This window comes from Perca flavescens, chromosome 9 (assembly GCF_004354835.1).
Source record: "Perca flavescens isolate YP-PL-M2 chromosome 9, PFLA_1.0, whole genome shotgun sequence".
NCBI lineage: Eukaryota > Metazoa > Chordata > Actinopteri > Perciformes > Percidae > Perca > Perca flavescens.
In genome coordinates this window covers 5,443,871-5,452,520 of record NC_041339.1, presented here as the reverse complement: position 1 = coordinate 5,452,520, position 8,650 = coordinate 5,443,871, and positions in this window count along the sequence as shown.

Genomic DNA, 8,650 nt, shown 5'->3' with positions numbered 1-8,650 from the left:
GTGTGTTGAATGAGAACCAATACTGAATGGAGTTAAACTCATGTTGTAGCGAGTTCTGAATTTCAAAACTATTGGCACTGGAAGTATAAATTACAGTGTCATCAGCATGTAGATGTACTTGACAATTATGACAGATTTTGGGAAGGTAATTTAATAAAGATGGAAAAAAGGCGTGGACGCAGAGATGAGCCTTGCGGTACTCCCTTCTCCATGATAAAGTATTCAGATTGGCTTCTATTGAATCTGACACACAGGCATCTGTTATGAAGATAAGAGTTAAAACAAAGGAGTGAGTTCTGAGAGAGACCAATGGAATACAGTTTATCAAGAAGTAAGTTATGGTCAACAATGTCAAAGGCCTTATATCCAGGAAGTTTACCATTCTTTGAGACAGTAAACACATCATTTGTAAATTTTAAAAGAGCAGTGGAGGTTGAAAAGTTGGGTTTGAAACCAAACTGGCTTAGCGACAATATATGAGATTCATTAAGAGAGAGCTGAGTGAATATTAATTTCTCAAAGATTTTGACAATAGAGCTAGCAGATACAGATATAAATTGTGCAGAAACATACAGTACAGGCCTAAAATTTGGACACACCTTCTCATTCAATGCGTTTTCTTTATTTTCATGACTATTTACATTATAGATTCTCACTGAAGGCATCAAAACTATGAATGAACACATATGGAAGTATGTACTTTACAAAAAAGTGTGAAATAACTGAAAACATGTCTTATATTCTAGTTTCTTCAAAGTAGCCACCCTTTGCTCTGATTACTGCTTTGCACACTCTTGGCATTCTCTTGATGAGCTTCAAGAGGTAGTCACCTGAAATGGTTTTCCTACAGTCTTGAAGGAGTTCCCAGAGATGCTTACCACTTGTTGGCCCTTTTGCCTACACTCTGCGGTCCAGCTCACCCCAAACCATCTCCATTGGGTTCAGGTCCGGTGACTGTGGAGGCCAGGTCATCTGGCGCAGCACTCCATCACTCTCCCTCTTGGTCAAATAGGCCTTACACAGTCTGGAGGTGTGTTTGGGGTCATTGTCCTGTTGAAAAATAAATGATGGTCCAACTAAATGTAAACCGGATGGGAGGGCATGTCGCTGCAGGATGCTGAGGTAGCCATGCTGGTTCAGTATGCCTTCAATTTTGAATAAATCCCCAACAGTGTCACCAGCGAAGCACCCCCACACCATCACACCTCCTCCTCCATGCTTCACGGTGGGAACCAGGCATGTAGAATCCATCCGTTCACCTTTTCTGCATCGCACAATGACACAGCGGTTGGAACCAAAGATCTCAAATTTGGACTCATCAGACCAAAGCACAGATTTCCACTGGTCTAATGTCCATTCCTTGTGTTTCTTGGCCCAAACAAATCTCTTCTGCTTGTTGCCTCTCCTTAGCAGTGGTTTCCTAGCAGCTACTTGACCATGAAGGCCTGATTCGCTTGATGTCTCCTCTTAACAGTTGTTCTAGAGATGTGTCTGCTGCTAGAACTCTGTGTGGCATTCATCTGGTCTCTAATCTGAGCTGCATTTAACTTGCGATTTCTGAGGCTGGTGACTTGGTTGAACTTATCCTCAGCAGCAGAGGTGAATCTTGGTCTTCCTTTCCTGGGGCAGTCCTGATGTGAGCCAGTTTCGTTGTAGCGCTTGATGGTTTTTGCGACTGCACTTGGGGACACATTCAAAGTTTTCGCAATTTTCCGGACTGACTGACCTTCATTTGTTAAAGTAATGATGGCCACTCGTTTTTCTTTACTTAGCTGATTGGTTCTTGCCATAATATGAATTCTAGCAGTTGTCCAATATGGCTGTCGGCTGTGTATCAACCTGACTTCTGCACAACACAACCGATGGTCCCAACCACATTACTAAGGGAAAAGATTCCACTAATTAACCCTGACAAGGCACACCTGTGAAGTGAAAAACATTTCAGGTGACTACCTCATGAAACTCAGTGAGAGAACACCAAGGGTTTGCAGCGCTATCAAAAAAGCAAAGGGTGGCTACTTTGAGGAATCTAAAATATAAGACATGTTTTCAGTTATTTCACACTTTTTTGTTAAGTACATAATTCCATATGTGTTCATTCATTCAAGACATAATTATCAAGTATTATAACAAACAACAGGGCTGCCTACACCTCCCTTAAAACTGTAACTCAGATACAAGCTTGTAAGAACAATTAAGTATGAAAAGAGAAAGAAAGAAAGACAATTGGTGACTTAATAAGTAAAAGAAAGATTTTCAGCAGAAGAGTGTACAAACCCACTTGTTAGATGAGCAGCAGCCCATATTGATCTCAGGTGCTACCGATCAGTCAACTCATTCTTTTATAAATCTTAACATGCTACTCGCACACATAATCCCTCATCCACACAACTCCAAAAATCTATTCAACAAATGAGATGTTGATGGATTTTCCACCTAAAAACTTTCCAGCCTCAGGCCATCAGGGAAGAATTATTCCTCTGATGCTTTTTGTAAAATCACTTTGTAGGAATAAATTAATCTTGTTGTGGCCTAGGAACTACTATGTATTATTAACAGTGGTGGAAAGTAACTAAGTACATTCACTCATACTGTATTTAAGTACAGTTTTGAGGCACTAAAACATTAACATTAACATTTCATATGGTTACTTAGTAGGGCTGCACGATATGACCTAAAATCAAAATAACGATTAATTGCACATTTTACGATAAATGAACGATAATTTAGTGTATATATTGTATCTAATAGAGTTGCATGTTAAACTGGGCTCTAGGCCTAAAGCATATACACACACCTTTTTAATACAGTGCATACAGTACTAAGCTTTGAAAATACTAATTGACATATTCATAAAACAAGCAGCATTTGGGAAATTAGTAAAAGCCCAAATTACTTTGTGAAAATATATACTTTCTCCCTTTTAACTAAAGCCTCTGTTCCAAAAACTAACAATGTTTTGTTTCTGCTTAATCCTTAATTTCAGTGTAATGCTACTTTATCATTTGACATGGGCCTGTTGGTTTTTGGGTGCAGTGTTTTTGGTTATCCCTGTGATTTCAGCTGCTCACCCTTTTAATCAAGGAGAGTATTTATGGTTGTGCCTCATTAAGTCTTTTCAGCAGGGAGGGGCTGGCCACTCTCCAAAGGTGTACAACAATGGGTAAGATAGTTAATGCAAGTTGTCCTAAAAAAAAAAAAAAAAAAAAAAAAAAAAGGCTTCCCAAAGCTGACGACTTCAGACGTCAGCACCCATTAAACTCTAAAGACTGAATTCTTTTGTTATATTTCTTAAGTGTGCTGTCAATGGACACTATTGCTCAATGTTTTTGCAGAAAAATAAACACATAGTTTTATACTAACTAATGAATTATGGATGCAGTCTTTCAACATGGTGTGTGTTTTTTTATGTTAAAGGAACACGCTGACTTATTGGGAATTTAGCTTATTCACCGTAACCTCCAGAGTTAGACAAGTCGATACATACCCTTCTCATCTCCGTGCGTGCTGTAATGCTGTCTGACGGCTCCAGTGGCATCAGGCCAGCACAGAACATGCAGGTGAATGGTTCCAGTAATCCTACTGGTCCCAATAAGTGACAAAATAACGCCAACATGTTCCTATTTACATGTTGTGATTTATAGAGTCACAGCGTGTACAAAAAACAACGTAACATGAGACACAGCCATCTTCTAACTGTAAACAAACTGGGAACTATATTCTCAGACAGGCTTGCTGCGATCTGGGGGACAAACAGGCGTCCATCCGGACCGTTACCTGGACCTGGGTCACGTTGCAGGGCCACCTTAACCTCCTCTTCAATCCTCCAAGAAACAGCTCCAATGACACAGGCGTCAAGAATAATGTGTCAGGAACAGCAGATCCACTCTCTTCTTTCTCAAACAGGCAGGACAGGGAGTCAGGTTTGAGATTTCAAGAACCAGGACTGTAAGTCAGAGAAAAGTTAAAACAACCAAAAAACAGGGCCCACCTAGCCTGCCGAGAGTTGAGACATTTAGCTGAGCGGATGTATTTGAGATTCTTATGGTCAGTACAAACAAGAAAAGGTTGTTCGGCTCCTTCCAACCAGTGCCTCCATTTCTCAAGTGCCAGTTTCACAGCAAGCAGCTCCCTGTTTCCGACATCAGAGTTTCTCTCTGTGGGAGACAAACAGTGAGAAAAGAAAGCTCAAGGGTGGAGTTTATGATCAGTCGGGTTCCGTTGAGATAGGACAGCTCCAACTCCCACATCCGAGGCATTAACTTCCACCACTAACTGTTGGCTGGTGTCAGGCTGGGTGAGGATGGGAGCTGTAGTGAAAAGCTCCTTCAGTCCCTTCAGTATTTGTGGAGGTGAGAGAGGTTAGGGAGGCAGCCAGATCTATGTAATTCCTAATGAAACGTCTATAGAAATTAGCAAATCCCAAAAACCTCTGTAATTGCTTCCTGTTCTCTGGTCTGGGCCACTCCTGGACGGCTCTCACATTGCTCGGATCATCAGTAACTGCCCCTCAGCAACCATGTATCCCAGAAAGGCAACTGATGGGGCGTGAAATTCGCACTTCTGAAGAACCTGGCGAACATGTGTGTGCTCAACAGGATCTCTGGAAATTATCAAAATGTCATCAAGATAGACAAACACAAATCTGCCCAACATGTCCCTTAACACATCATTAACAAGGCATTGGAAAACTGCAGGAGCATTAGTAAGGCCAAAAGGCATGACCAGGTACTCAAAATGTCCAAGTGGAGTGTTAAACGCCGTCTTCCACTCATCTCCCTCACGGATACGCACCAGATGGTAGGCGTTGTGGAGGTCCAGTTTAGTGAAGATGGAAGCCCCCTGGAGAGACTCAAATGCAGAACTCATGAGAGGAAGAGGATACTTGTTTTTAATAGTAATGTCATTCAAACCTCTGAAGTCAATACAAGAGTGGAGAGTCCCATCCTTCTTGCCCACAAAAAAAATCCAGCTCCCAGTGGGGAAGATGATGGGTGAATTAGGCCAGCTGCTAGAGATCCACTGATATATTCCCTCATGGTTTCCTGCTCTGGTTTAGACAGGCTGTAAAGATGGCTACGTGGATGAGTGGAACCAGGCAACAGGTCAATCGCACAATCATAAGGACGGTGTAGTGGCAAATTTAACTCTTGTATTAAATTCACGTCTGTCAGCGGTAGGCACAATTAGTCTTGACTCGTTATTTATTTCCAATCCTTTAGTTAAGTTTGCAGACAGGCACTCACAGAATAGGCATCACCGCGTTGCGTTTTGTGAATTTATTAGCAAACTTTTCTGTACAGCCAAAGTCCTCTGTTTTCATCCAAACATTTCCCGGAGCTTCTCTCAGACAGAAATCCACATTGAATATAATGTACGATATATATATATATATAAACGATAATAAGCGTGTCAACACTCCCACAAGGGAATTTGCAAGGTCAGGGCCCTGTAGAAGTTCATTATTCAATGAGGTTCCCTGGTAACTAGCAGCACAGTCAAAGACCACTCGTAACTTTCCCATTTGAGGGTGGTAAACGCCGTGGTGTGGGACATACCACAGTTTACCATCCTGGCGGTTCAACTGATTTTCTGGGACTCTGACAGCGTAGCCCTTTTCAATCACATCATTCATAAAATTTGTCTTTGTGAAACACAGGATTCCTGTTGAACTTCCTTTTCAGCGTGAGGGCTCTTTGAGTTGCAACACTTTGGTTGTTGGGCATGATGATGGTTGCCTTCTTCTTTGGGAGTCCTATGAAGTAGTGACCATCTGTGTGGTGTACAGAGTTTCTCACATAGTTCATGAACTGCATATCCTCTTGTGACATTTCCAACTTATCATCACACAGGCGCTCAGGAAAGTCCTGGTTAAACTGCTGTACCAAAAGCTGCTAAACATTCTCCACTGATATGCAGTTTACTGTAGCTTGTGAACACCCACAGTTTTCTAAGTCAATGTGATTTCACAATCATGGTTTTCAGCTCAAGTTGAGTGCGTCTTCCCTGTAAATTTAACTGCCTTGCAAGTGCATCTGTGCAAAACGTCGCATAGCTACCTGGATCCATGAATGCGTAAGTCTCCACAATTTTGCTGCCTTTCTTTGACTTTACTAAGACCGGCACAATAGAGAGAATGCAGTCATCCCCGGCCCCAGTATAAGCACTTCTTTCACTGACAACAACTGAAGAGCTTGAAGCTGTTTGGTGCATAATAGCTCCATCCTAAACCTTTTCCTCAGTTACCTTTCCAAAGCTTTCTTGTTTTGCAAAATGTAACATGCTTGGATGTCTCTGAGAACATGGCAGGTCATCTTCTTTTTACACTCTTTGCTTACCTGCCCTTTTGTTAAGCATCCAAAGCATAGCCCATTTTTCTTGAGAAATTTAATTTTCTCCTTGGGTGAACTTCCTTTCATCTTTTCACATTCCTCCAAAGTGTGGTTTCTTCCACATAACAAGCATGGTTTGCTGAAAGCACTGCTGGGATGTGTAGTAACAACCTTTGTTTTTGGTATCTTGAATTCCTTGGTTCTAACTGGAGTAGCATTAGTGGCAAAGCTACTTCCCTTTTTTCCTTCTTTCTTTGCTCGTTGCTTGAAGTCGGGCTTTCCTTTGTCCTTCTTTTCGGTTGCTGTTACCTCCAGAACGTCACCAAACAGTGGATCCATAGTGACTTTAGCTTGCTTGTCTACAAATCTAACAAGATCTGCACTCTTGGCTCTGCTTCCTCTACTCTCTTGTATCTCATACGCGACAGCTCTCCACCTCTCTCTGAGTTTGTACGGCAATTTTGACAATATTACCCTCATGTTAGTGGGATTGTCCAGCTCGTCCATGAATGCTACATCCTCCATGGTGTTGCGACAACTAAGTAGAATCAGTGAGAAGGTGCTGAGAGCCTTGCCATCTTCTGACTTAATTTGGGGCCACTTAAAGGCCTTTTCCAGTAAAGCAGAGGCAATTTTAACCTCATTTCCATAACAATCCTTAAGCAATTTCAGTGCCTCGCGATATCCACGGTGTGCTGGCATGTGCAGGCAACTTGTTACCAGATCTTTTGGTTCACCTATTGTGCATTGCTCCAAGAAGTATAGTTTGTCTGAATCAAATTCAGCTCTGGTGTCGATGGTGTGTTCAAAGGCCTTCAAAAAAGATTGGAATTCCAGGGGATCACCATGGAACAGGGGATTGTCTCTGTGTGGCAGGCGAGACAGCTGTTGATTTTTTACGAGAAGCTCTGCGATATCAGTTTGTCGTTGCAACAGCTCAGCAACAGGTGCAGAGTTTGGTTTCCACTGAACATTTACCTTGGGTACAGCTCCACGTGAGTTGGTTAAAAGCACAGTCTTATCTGGGTATCTCAACGTATGTGGTGAGGCACCACTGGTTTGGCCTTCACCATAGTCCTGCACATCAGAGTTTGACTTTGCAGCGAGGCAAACCTGTTGTTGAGGTAATTCATATTCTGCATAAACTTTAATTCTTGCATTAAAAGCAGCCAACTCTGTTTCAATTTCCAGCTGTTCTTTGTCAGCCACTAACTGGGATTCTTTCAGTGTCAGTGCCTGCTTTTCCTTCATCCTTTAACTGTTCATTAAGTCTGTGAACAAACACAGTCTGTGATGCCATTTCGTTCCAACCACTCTCTGCAACAAGAGTACGAAACTCAATGGAGTATTCTGCAACACTCCGTGATCCCTGACGAAGAGACATCAGTCTCCTGGCTGCATCTTGTCCTGTAACTGGATGATCAAAAATGTAACTCATCTCGCGGGTGAAACTGGTGTATGTGGATGTCACATGTCCTCCAGTGCACGGCCGCCCACTCCAACGCCTCTCCTTCTAGCAAACCAATAAAGTAAGCTATCTTAGCTTTCTCGGCGGAATATGTCAGGGGCTGCAGGTCGAAGACCAAACCACATTGCAGGAGAAATGTCTTACCATTTACTTAAATGTCCGTAATACTTCTCGGCCTGGGAAACCCAAGGCTCCCGTGCTACAGGAGGAGGGGGTCCTTGCGCTGAAGGAGCGGCTTTAGAGACAGCCTGAAACTCCGTCAGCCATGCGTTGAGCTGAAACCACCCATGATATCCTGTAGAGTCTGGCTGTGCCGCTCCAAAATTGCTCCCTGTGTGGAGACAGCATGACGCACCGGCTCCAGATCCGCTGAGTCCATTCTGGATGGATTGTTCTGTCAGGTTTACGGACAGAATTCAAACGCGGAAACTGAAGTAGTGAAAACAGAAAAAAATATTTTAAATGACATTTTGAATTCTTCCTTACATAAACATTTGCCAATCAGCATGTTAGAAGCTTGAGAGCTACTTTCTTTCACTTCTTATAGCTATAAAAGAATTATGCAAGTAAAGGAAGGGGGATTTTTACTTCCCAGAAATGCCTCTTATAAATACATTTTCACACTGCCAGCTGTGGTCAGCTATTTTCCCCCCAACTACATTTACATCATTGTCACAGTGGAAAATAATGGAAGTGTGGTGGAAGTGAGGCAGGTGATGTAGAGAGACATGTTTTTACGTTTGCATGCAGAGAACCTGCCGTGGATGTAAGCCTCAGCTATTCCGTGTCTGTTGTGCTCTGATTGTGCTTGTTTCTCTTCAGGCATAACATGGTCTGCGGGGTCTGGGTT